Source organism: Macaca thibetana, chromosome 2, assembly GCF_024542745.1.
Source record: "Macaca thibetana thibetana isolate TM-01 chromosome 2, ASM2454274v1, whole genome shotgun sequence".
NCBI classification, from domain to species: domain Eukaryota; kingdom Metazoa; phylum Chordata; class Mammalia; order Primates; family Cercopithecidae; genus Macaca; species Macaca thibetana.
Genome location: NC_065579.1, coordinates 159342790 through 159354776, shown reverse-complemented (window position 1 = coordinate 159354776; position 11987 = coordinate 159342790). Strand labels below are relative to the sequence as shown.

Below are 11987 nucleotides of genomic sequence, written 5' to 3'. Positions count from 1 at the left end.
TATTTTATTTTTGTATTTTTTTATATAATTTTATTTGCAACAATTTTATGTTGTTTGGCTTTTAATGTTTTAGCTACATGCATCTAAATCCTCTTCTTACATTTGGGGAATTTTCAAATTTTATACCTTATCTATTGCTGCACTCCAAACCACTTCAAAACAGCAGCCATTTTATATGTTCGTGATTATCTAAGTTAGTAGTTTGGGCTAGGTTCAGCTGAGTGGTCCTTCTACTCTTGCCACTTACGAGTTTGAGCCTTTGTTCCAGATCACACAAGCATCAAAGTTTCACTTGTTCCCTTTATGCTATTGGAGTCCCTCTGTTTGTGGTAAGCCTTACTCTCAGTCCCTGCACAGACTCAACAGATACTCCCAGAGAAAAAAAAAGTAGTTGAAAAATTCAGCTTACCCAGGAAAAGTGCTTAACTGTCTGGTGTGTTAGTTCATCCATTTCTTTGACTCTAACCCTCCTGCTTCCCTATTATGAAGATCCTTGTGATTAGACTAGGCCTACCTGGATAATCCAGGATATTTTCCCCATTTCAGGATCCTGAACTTATTTACATCTGCACAGTCCCTTTTACCATGTAACAGTTTCACAGGTTCCAGGGATTCAAATGTTGACATCTTTTGAGGGAGAGGGCAGTTATTCAGCCTACCACAGAAGGCCTCTTACCACTCTTATTATTATTATTACACTCTCAAAAAGCCCAAGGACTACTGGGCCATCATTTTTTAAATTGGACTTAATTTTCTAGACACAAGTCCCTATGTCTTAACTCTCCTTGGGTATATCTTTCTTATACTGCAATTCTATAACCCAAGAACTGAACTACTGAATTTTTGTAACTGAAGCATTTCTGGACTCTTTCTTAATGTGTACATCTTTGAGGGTTGGTGTGGATGAAGCAGGGATGGCAAATAGTATTTGTACATTACTGTATATTTTTAAGAAAACAGGCCACAATTTTTCAAAGTCATGCTACAAGTTTCAGTGTGAAAGAGCTCCATTTATCAAATATTTATTACATATTTCTAGCACATGAATGGAAAATTCTGGTCAAAAATTTCAGCCAGGAAGCTAGGGTTAGAGGAAAAGCAATGAACACCACCAAGGTCCTTCTTTGTCTCCCTGCAGTAAGCCGTTTCTCTAACAGAGTTATTTTATTGATTTATTTATTTTTGTTTATTTGTAATTGGCAGAAAGGAGCAAAAAGATCTTTGCTAACTTGTTTTGTTTTTAAGCATGTGGATTTACATTATGACAGAGGTCACTAACTTTGCAAGCCATGTCAAAAGCAGATCATGCCTCTAGGTAAAGAGATACTAAACATCACCACCTGGTAGGGGAAAGCATAAAGGAAATTTAAGAGACTAGTTCCTTTTTGCAAATTGTATACCCAAGATGATGTGTGCAGAAAATTAATCTGCTCTGTATTAAATCTCCAGAGAAGATTTGTTTAAAATATCTTTTAGTAACTCCAGTATTTTTTCAACATCTTAGAATTTCAGTGTTTCCAGGTTTGTGAAATGCACCTGAGTGAATGATATTCTAAATGCCAAAGACACTGAAAGTTTCAAAACAGGTTGCCTTTCTGAGATCCCAATTTAGATAACTGTCATCATAAAAATCTTTGGAAAATACTGAAGCTACAAAGGAAAATAATAATAAACTTTTAAGTTTGAGGATTGGACATTTTGAGAAAATATATGTGATGCCTATTTATGACACCTTTTGCAGGTATACAATAAATTTGTTTGTTTAAGAATAGACAAGTATATTATGTTTAACTTAGTTTTATTGGCATATTTAGAGAGATCATAAACCCCCCAAAATTGAAAAAAGGTTTCCTTCCAGTTTTAAAACAAGTTCACCATGAAAAATATTTTCCTTGCCTTCTAATTTTGCTATTTCCTCCAAGCCTTCATAGGTTATACACTTTGCAAATAATATTCAAAATTGTCAGACTGCAGTGCTGTCATTTTGAATGAAAAATATTCACTGAATCCATACACATTTGTTATTATGGCCAGTACTGATAAATTATAAGGCAGAAGACTGGTTTTGGAGCCCAGAGCTTTAAAAATGTCCAAGAATTTTATTGAAAAACTAATATTATTGAAAGTATGTAAGAAGTAATAAGTATGTAAGTAAGAAAGCATGAAAGAAGCAAGCACTTGTACTGGTTATTTTACAAGAAAGGTATCATGATCCAGACCCAAGAGAGGGTTATTGGATTTTATGCAAGAAAGGATTCACTTGAGTTCTAGAATAAAGTGAAAACAAGTGTATTAAGAAAATAAAGGAATAAAAGAAGGGCTGCTTCGTAGAACATTCCCAGGGGCTACTGGTGGCTATTTTTATGGTTATTTCTTTATTATTTGCTAAACAAGGGGTGGATTATTTATGAGTTTCCCAGGAAAGGGGCAGGGATTTCCTGGAACTGAGGGTTAGAACATATATCATATCTTTCAGATATTACCATGACATTTGTAAAGTGTCATGGCGCTGGCCAGAGTGTTTTTTAGCATGCTAATACATTATAATTAACATAAAGAGCAGTGAGGATGACCGGAGATCATCTTGGATTTGGCGGGTTTTGGCTGGCTTCTTTACTGCATCCTGTTTCATCAATGTGGTCTTTGCGACCTGTATCATTTGCCGGCCTCCTATCTCATCCTGTGACTAAGAATGCCTAACCTGCTGGGAATGCAGCCCAGCACGTCTCAGCCTCATTTTACCCAGCCCCGATTAAAGATGGAGCTGCTCTGGTTCAAAAGCTTCTGACAGTTATATTTTTAGAAAATTGGGATGATTTTGATCTGAGGGACAAGCAAAGGAGTGGTTCCTTACAAAAAACAGATTCAGGAGTATATAAATAATCAGAGCCCTTCCTGCCTCTTCTACTTCTTTTCAGTCCTGAAACATTTTAGTGTCCCCCATCAGTAGTGTAAGACAGGTGATATGGTTTGTCTGTGTCCCCTCCTAAATCTTATCTTGAATTTTAGTTCCCGTAAACCCCTTATGTCATGGGAAGGACCCAGTGGGAGGTAATTGAATCATTGGGCCGGTTACCCCTGTGCTGTTCTTGTGATAGTGAGTTCTCATGAGATCTGTTGGTTTTAAAAGGGGCTCTTCCCCCTTTGCTTGGCACTTCACTCTCCTGCTGCCCTGTGAAGAGGTGCCTTCTGCCATGATTCTGAGTTTCCTCAGGCCTCACCAGCCACATGGAACTGTGTGTTAACCTCTTTCCTTTATAAATTACCCAGTCACAGGTATGTCTTTATTAGCAGCGTGAGAATGAATGAATACAGTAAATTTGTACCGAGGTAATGGGGTGCTGCTATAAAGATACCCAAAAATGTGGAAATGACTTTGAAACTGCGTAACAGGCAGAGGTTGGAAGAGTTTGGAGGGCTCAGAAGACAGGAAAATGTGGGAAAGTTTGGAACTTCCTAGAGACGTAGAGGGTTCAGAAGACAGGAAGATGTGGGAAAGTTTGGAATTTCCTGGAGACTTGTTAAATAGCTTTGACCAAAATGCTGATAGTGATACAGACAGTAAAGTCCAGGCTGAGGTGGTCTCTGATGGAGATGAGGAACTTGTTGGGAACTGGAGGAAGGTGACTCTTGCTATGCTTTAGCAAAGAGACTGGTAGTCTTTTGCCCCGCCCTGGAGATCTGTGGAACTTTGAACTTGAGAGAGATGATTTAGGGTATCTGGCAGAAGAAATTTCTAAGTGGCAAAGTGTTCAAGAAGAAGCAGAAAGCCTAAAGCAGGATCCTCCCACGAAGAAAGTATCCAAAGAGAGGAGATTTCTTAAAACAATAACTATAAGGTAAAAAATGAAGCCACAGGGATGCCAAACCCCTTTGCCATATTGGAAGTTTTAGCCCTTAACATTGGAACCCAGCAGTGCTTTTAACCTTGGTCTACATAATCTTTCTTCATGGTTTTGGTGAAAGAGGAAGCCTCAGGCCTCCTTTGAAGCCTGCAATGTAGTACAAATAATAATCATCCTATGGGAGCATATAGTATAGGCATTAACCAGGTATTAAGGGTGATAGAATTTATTTAAGCCATTTTCAAACTTTTTCTGTATTTTTTAGTCAATACTATCATTTAAAGTAGTGAATTGGTGATTTGGACTAAAAATCAACTTAAATTCAGTTTTTCTGACCAGTGGCTATATTATACTTAATTTAGTTCTGAAAGACCATTATATTTATTTCTTTGTTTTATTTTCAAATCAAGTTCCCATGGTGGTCCCTTTTACTGAAAAAATAATCAGATAATCATTTCAGAGCCACTAAATTGTGCAAACCAGAAACACTGCTGAATTAGTCGGTACTCCACATTTGCAAGTAGAAGAAACCCAACTCAGATTAATTTAAATAAGAAAGGATGCTGCATTAATTAACAATGAAGAAGGGACCTCAAGTGATGTCACCAGCAATCAATCTATCCTGCTTTCTTTCCCAGTGCTGCTTTTCTTCACTTCGACTTTATTCTCAGGTGAGCGCTCGCCATGTAATGGCAAAGATGTTAATGAAAACTTTAAGCATACATTACATGATCTTCAGCACAAACTGCTTTAAATAATAAATGTATTGGTTCACATAACTGCTAAGTATCCAGATGTAGTGAAGCTTTGGATGTGGTTTGATGTAACTCTCTGGGATTCTCTTAGCTTTTCTTTATGTGTCAGCTGTAGCTGTAATGGTTCTAGTCATCACAGATGCATACCACATCAATCAGACCAAGAAACAAATCTTCCCCCTCAGTTATTCACAGAAGTCCTGTATTTCATTCTGTGGGGACCAGTTTAGGTCATTGCCCATCCTGGACTCAGTATCTAGGGAAAGAGGGATAAGAGCTTTTTTGACAGATTGGCTTATACTAAACAGGATAAGCCACCTCTGGACTTGAGAGTTGTGTCTGTTCTACTAAGTCAAATGGCTGCCGTATAATGAGTGACAAGTGAGATGGATACTGGATAATGTATTACTCATGATCCCAGAAAGATAGAATGTGTATTTCTCTATTGTTTCAGCAAAAGTCCTGGATGCGCTTCCCATTGGGGGAAGTTCCCACTGGTTGATTCAAGCCTCAAGCTCATCTAGGTCCAGTTGAACTAAAAGCAGGGTGAGTGAGTCTCCATAGGCAGAGAATAGTTTTGGGAGCAAGCCAAATAATATTTGTGTGTGATAATATGCTTGTAGACCACATCTCCACTTGCCCTATTTTATATACTTGGTGAAAATAAATCTTGTCTACTGCCATGGACACAGAGACTAGAAAAATTACATTTCAGAATTCTTGAACAGTAACAGTTGAACTTTTATTTAGAATATGAAATGATTAGATAATATTTTCTAATGGAAGGGAAAATTGGATATTTCTAGAAATGACATTTCTTACAGAGAATGAAACAATATCTATTTTTCCGGAAATGAAAGGTACAATAGAATAAATCATGTTTTGAAAGAAACTGGTAAAAAACAGTTTCTCTCAATTGTTTCATAAGATGTAAGATTTAGCATGGCTTTCAAAGGACAGAAATGCAGTGGTGACTGATATATGGACTTCAATCTAATAAGAAAGACACACAGGAGAGTCTCTGAGATTAGGAAGGATACTTAGGCAAAATTTTTTAATTAGAAAAAAATAGCAAGTATTTTGATCCTGAATACATTTGTAAAACATATTGTTGCCTTTCTTGTTTCTGTATTGAATATTTTTAAAGTTAAAGTTGAATTTTTAAAAGTTTGTAAATGTTTCAGATTCAAGTATAGGCTTCCAGAGAAGGATCAAAGTTGTAAGATGGAATTTAAGAATATTGCTAAATAAAATACTTCCAAGGTAACCTGCCTTTGATTTATCTTTTCTATTAAAGATTTATAGCTTGAAATGTCAAAATAGCACAGACTTGAGAAAAATTTAAGCCTTGTAGAGTTACTCTGTATACTTACCTATAACAAGCCTCTAGCATGCTGGCAGAATGCAGTGTGCAGATGAAGGCTGAGAGATAATATCCTACCTCTTCGGCTTCAGCGTCCCAGAGTGGGTGTGGCTAGTGGAGGGGAGTTCATACAGCTGACAGTATGCTTGCCCGATATTTTCTGGCTCACCCTCATTTCTCACAGTGACTCTTTGTAGGTTTTTTTGTTGTTGTTGTTCATTTCACCTCCAGGTATGATTTTTATTTGTGCAAAGAACTGAGGGATGAAAAGTTTTGCCAGCAGACATAGAACTGGTCTAAGGAAGTTACTGGCCTAGACTCTGCTCTAGTGGAGGTAAGTCAAATACTGGAGAAAATAATAAGTTAGTTGAATTATTCTGTTCTTTCTGCTGTCGGGGAAGCCATTATGTAGGTCATCCCACACCTGAAAGAAAAAATTCAACTGTAATTTTTGAAAATAGCACATAACAAATACATTTTGGTATAATTTTAAAACTGATTTTAGAGAGAATTTTGGGACTGCTGTCAATCCAATTTATGTTCTTCCTGAGGATCTCAATGCGTTAGATGTCTGTGTTAGCTTCCTGGAGAAGATATATATTTCTACTGTTAAGGAGCAAATAGTCTCACTAAATAGGAAGACAGGCATACAACATGCAACAAAAGATACAATAGAGCGTGTAATCAATGGTTGTTTTGTTAGTTATTTTAATTTTCAGTAATGGACTTACTGGGGCTTTTTATTAGAATTCATTTAGTGATAAGAGAGATGGGATATCATGGAGCTCCAGGGTAAAAGTTCATGCCACACATGAATAGGAAGATAGGAGCTGGAGACTTGTTCTGGATTCAAGGGAGCTTGAAGGATCCCTGCACCAGTGGTCTACCGTTGACATACTGCGGCTACTCTCTGAGGTTATTTTTCTCTCTGTCTTCTACCCCTACTCCTGTTCTAGAGTTCAAGTTCAAATTTCTGAGGCTAAATCTGTTTGACATAGCTAACTATTCAAATCTCATTTAGGCTGAGCTTTCTCACCCAGCCATTGCCTAATGGGTGGATTAGCTGGTGTTGTGTCAGGTGACCGTTCCTGACTTCCTTATCTGTGGCCAGGGGTGTTTCTCAGAGTTGGGGATAGTGGAGTGTGATCTCTGATGACGGACACAACTCCCTTGGGATGCCCCTTCCACAGTGCTGTGTGTTAGTGTGTGGCAGGGGCCCCATAACCAACACAGAAATTTCAGTAAGCATACAGCTAGTAAATTCTCTGGGAGATCAAAGAAGAAAGTATTTGATATGGAATTGATAACCTAATGAGACTTCACACCAAGGAGGGATTGGCACCATGTCCTGAATGATCAACAATAATCTAATTTAAAAGAGTAGGGAGGAGAGAATCTAATATAAAAGTATTGGCCTGGATAATAACTACAAGTAGGCCTTATCTTTACCCATTTTTTAGTATAACTTTAAAAAATTTGATTGGGAGCCCAAAAACACTCATAGCATTTAATTAATCTGAGTAGAACTAATTTTCTGGTTCTGGAGGTGAGGCCAGGAGCAGTTTTTTCTCACCACTGGGTGGGTCTTTACACAAAGATATGTCTCAGGGTAGAGATTAACGTAAGCTGACTTTTGGCCACTTCCTGCCTCACAGAAATTAGACAGGAAGCTCCCTAGCAAAGAGACGAGTTAAGAAGTACAGTTTCTTACCACTGCAGGAAAGGTACATATTAATTTCCTTTGCTTCTCTGTCCGCTGGTGGAAGCCATATTCACCAACAGCTTTGCACTTCCATGGTTTGGTTATTCTAAGCACCTAGGTGGAAACCAAGTTCTCTTATTGGACAGAACTCTTGTATTGGGCTACCTCATAAGTTGATAGCCACAGTAGAAGGTTGCTCTTGGATCAGATACTGATTCCTGACTCAGTCAGTGGTATGAAGGAGTGTAATCCTGTGGTTCACAGCAAGGAAAAGCTGTGGCAGTGTGGTAATTTGCATTAATGGAGTTATTTAGTCATTCTGTATCTGTGCCATTTGCCATGGGACTTTGCATTCTTCCTGCTGAAAGGCAGAATATATTTCCTCATTATTTGATTAAGTTTTGTGCTTGGTCATGTGACTTATTTTGGCCAAAAGAATGACACAGAAGTACACAGAAGTGGTAACATGCCAGTAGAGAGTCTCAGTGAAGAGGACTTGTATGTTTCTCCTTATCTTTGTGCATTTCTGCCATTGCCAAGGGAAAAACATGCCTGTACCAGCTTTCTGGGCCAGGAAAAGAATGAGAGACATGTAGGGTATACGTAAGTGTTTCAGCTGGATCACCCCTATGGGCCCACTCTAGATCAGCTAACCTCTAGTGAACCAACTGATGTATGAGCTCAATAAATACCGAGATTTAGGGGTCCTTTGTCAAATAGCAACAGTTAACTGACATAGGCAGATTTGCTCAAAATGAGTCTGTAAATTTATTAGCTTTAACCAGAATGGGGATGTGGCCATAACAAGCCCTCAAGCTGCCACAGACTTCACTCCAGCAAACAGGTGATTCCCTTAAAGCGCAAGACAGACTGTAAACAACCCACAAGACTCATCAGACCAAAACCTCTGATGAAGGAGATGGTATATTTTTATGTAAGTACATATACAAAAAATTTCAATCCCTGTTGCTCTAGACTCTGAGTTTAGCTGATAAATCCAATGAAATAGAAAACCAGGGGTTAAAACCACAAGGAAAGGAGCCCAGGCATCTATTAGAAGGGCAAGTCTATTTATTGGTAGCTGAGACCTTCTAATGTGTTTCCATAATATCAGGCAGCATTCATGGAAAGCTGTGGGAAATGTAGGACTACATATCTATTTGACAGAATCAGGAAATACACACAGAGTATGAGGTGTGACCCAGGTCAAAACCCAGAATCCAAGATCAGGACTCCTTTTGGGGAAGAATCTTGGCCTTATGAGATTGGTTGGAAATGTCAGTGTGGCTGTTATGGAGTAGGTTTAGACTATACAGAGACTTTCATTCTTTCACAGGAAATGAATGGTCACCACGAAGATGCTTAGGGCATTTGTAAGGATGTCAGCCACTTTTGTGATTTGCCTGTCACAAGCTGCTCAGTAATTTTGGCTTAATTTTATGTAAATAGCACTTTCTGTTGGCACTCTATGGATCGCATGTTAGCAAGGAAAAGAGAGGAGTACGCATAAAGCTCCTTGAGATGTAGAATAAGATTTTCCCAGGCATAAAGTATAGCTCAGACCTACAAAAGTGTATGATACCTAGAGGTGTAAAGAACAATGTACAACATTTTTTCTCTGTCCTTCATGTGTTTACCCCGTGGTTGAAGAGACAAATTCTCATATAAAAACAGTTATATAAGTATGGGAAAACATTAACCTACTGAGAAACTTTATAGCAAAGTCTTATTCTATTAAGAATTTTAAGATAATATTTAGCATAACGGAAATAAGATTCTTACAACAGAGCTTATTTTTTCCTCTTTCTACCTTGGTAAACAAATATATCAGACAGAGTAAGCAATGTTATAGTCTGGGACAAATTGTACTATTAATTCTTTCAAAGACTTTTAATTTATGAGAAGGTTATGGCAATCTAATCAAATAAATGGAATGGAAATTCATGTAGGTATGAGTCAAATAATCAAACATTATTATTCTTAATCTATTATACTTTTATGACCATAAATGCAATTTTATTTCAAAATATTAAACTCGTGATAGTACAGGAAAGACTTCATCCTTAAGATGTTGGAGCTGAAAATTTTAGGCCTTAAGGACTAATCCTGATATTTATGAAATAGATAAGTTTTCTTGGTTTTTATGCTAGTAATATATGTGGTATAATATACTACTACAGAAGTACCCCACTTGAGACATATAAATAACAACAAATACTACTATAATAACCACCTTGAAATGAGTTTTTAATTGCTTTGATGACTATAGTAGCAATTCCCAAAATATGCTAGCTCTGTTTACTTTCAATTTTATTCAGCATATGGGCGTAGGAAAGCATTAGCATTTTCCAATTCCAAGGATGAATGTGTTTAATGTTAAAATAACTCAGAACAGTTTTATGTTTTTCATCATGAAGTTCAAGTAAGAAATATAAATACAGAAACTTGGGTCTGCTGCTATTCTGCCTATAAATTTGGTCAATCTGATGAGGATGTGACCATAGAGAGCTTATGGATCAACTATTTGGGCTTCCTTTTACTACCAACTAAAACACATGATGCAAAATTATTTCCATCAATAGAACAACTATTTGGAAACATTAATACTGTGTAGACATGTTTTTAACCTCAAATTTTCCCATCAATTCTGAATATATTTTTCATGGGGGCTGGAGGTTGTAGTGATTGGTGTCATACCTAATAGTGGGGTATCAGAAAGTTATGGGAATTTGGGCTTGAGTGTCAGTCAACACAGGCAGCTTGCAAGAAATATAACTATTATCATGTTTCTCAACTGAACTTAATTTTGATTATGAGACACCATTCTGCTGAGTGTTGGAAACTCAATCATTTTGGAGTTACAGCTGTGTTTTCCCAGTGCAGATTCAGTGACCGTGAGACTTGTAAAATGCCAAGGAATGGGGAATAGGGATGGAGGAAGAATTTGGCATAGGTTGTCATGTGTCAGCCCTGGCATCTTCAGAGACAGCTTTTGTCTCATCTGATCTTTAGTTGTCTATCAACACAAAACACTTCTGAGTTTCTATTTTTCCTGACAATTATATTCTTTCAAGTTTTCTCCATAAACTTATTCCAGTGCCAATCTCAGATATTGTATTTATTTGTGTTATTCTTGCACCATGCACTCTCAGGAGACTTGCCAAGTTTAGTTGAACTCTTCATTTGCATGCTTTGCTTAGGCATTGTATTAGTTCATTTTCACACTGCTATAAAGGTACTACCCAAGACTGGGTAATTTATAAAGAAAAGAGGTTTAATTGACTCACAGTTCTGCATGGCTGGTGAGGCCTCAGGAAACTTACAATCATGGTTGAAGTGAAGGGGAAGCAAAGACTTCATGTGGTGGCAAGAAAGAGAGAGCCAGCAACAGCAGGGAAAACTGCTTTATAAAACCATAAGATCTCATAAGAATTCACTCACTATCACAAGAACAGCATGGAGGAAACTGTCCCATGATCCAATCACCTCCCGCCTGATTCCTCTCTCGACACATGGGGATTATGAGGATTACAATTCAAGATGAGATTTGTGTGGGGACACAAAGACTAACCATATCATGTATGTTAGAATTAACCTACTACCTCCTACATAATGCTGGAACTGACATAAGGGAGAATTCTGAAAAAGCCTCAGGCCAATCTCTTTAGACATACCATGTGACCATTCCAACTCCAGGTTTCATTTGCATGCCCATCCTCATCCAGGCTAAGCAGGTCTCTTCGACAAACATTAGCTAATACCTAATAGTATGGAATTACTCTTCAGTGTCTGATATGAGCCCTAAGAACCCTGAGAAACAGATAGTATCTTTTAGCATTTAGAGCTTAGACTAGGTCTTAAGGGAGAGGATTCCCTAAGGAGGTATTAAGTGAAACAGCCACAGAAGCTTATCTGTTACTTCCTTTTTTTTTTTTTTTTTTTTTTTTTTGAGACAGAGTCTCACTGTGTCACCCAGGCTGGAGTAGAGTGGCGCAATCTCTGCTCACTGCAACCTCCACCTCCCAGGTTCAAGCTATTCTTCTGTGTCAGCCTCCCTAGTAGCTGGGACTACAGGCATGCACCACCATACCTGACTAGTTTTTTTGTGTGTTTTGAATAGAGACAGGGTTTCTCCATGTTGACCAGCCTGGTCTCGAACTCCTGATCTTAAGTGATCTGCCCACCTCGGCCTCCCAAAGTGCTGGGATTACAGGCATGAGCCACCATGTCCAGCCTGTGGTTTCTTATAGAAGTCATCTTTTTTCCTGTGCTGTTTTGCCTCAAACCAGCAACCATGGTTTAACTCAAGTGGTGCTGTGTGC

At 38.0% G+C, this 11987-nt stretch overlaps 1 long non-coding RNA gene across 2 annotated transcripts in view; it reads left to right on the top strand.

Annotated features, from left to right (window-relative positions):
- LOC126949258 (uncharacterized) overlaps positions 1-11987 on the top strand; it is a 49352-nt gene continuing 37365 nt past the window's right edge. For both annotated transcript variants that reach the window (XR_007723642.1, XR_007723641.1), the window contains exons 1-2: positions 1-4516; positions 5055-6297. This is a non-coding gene — a long non-coding RNA (uncharacterized LOC126949258). The remainder of the gene's footprint in view (positions 4517-5054; positions 6298-11987) is intronic.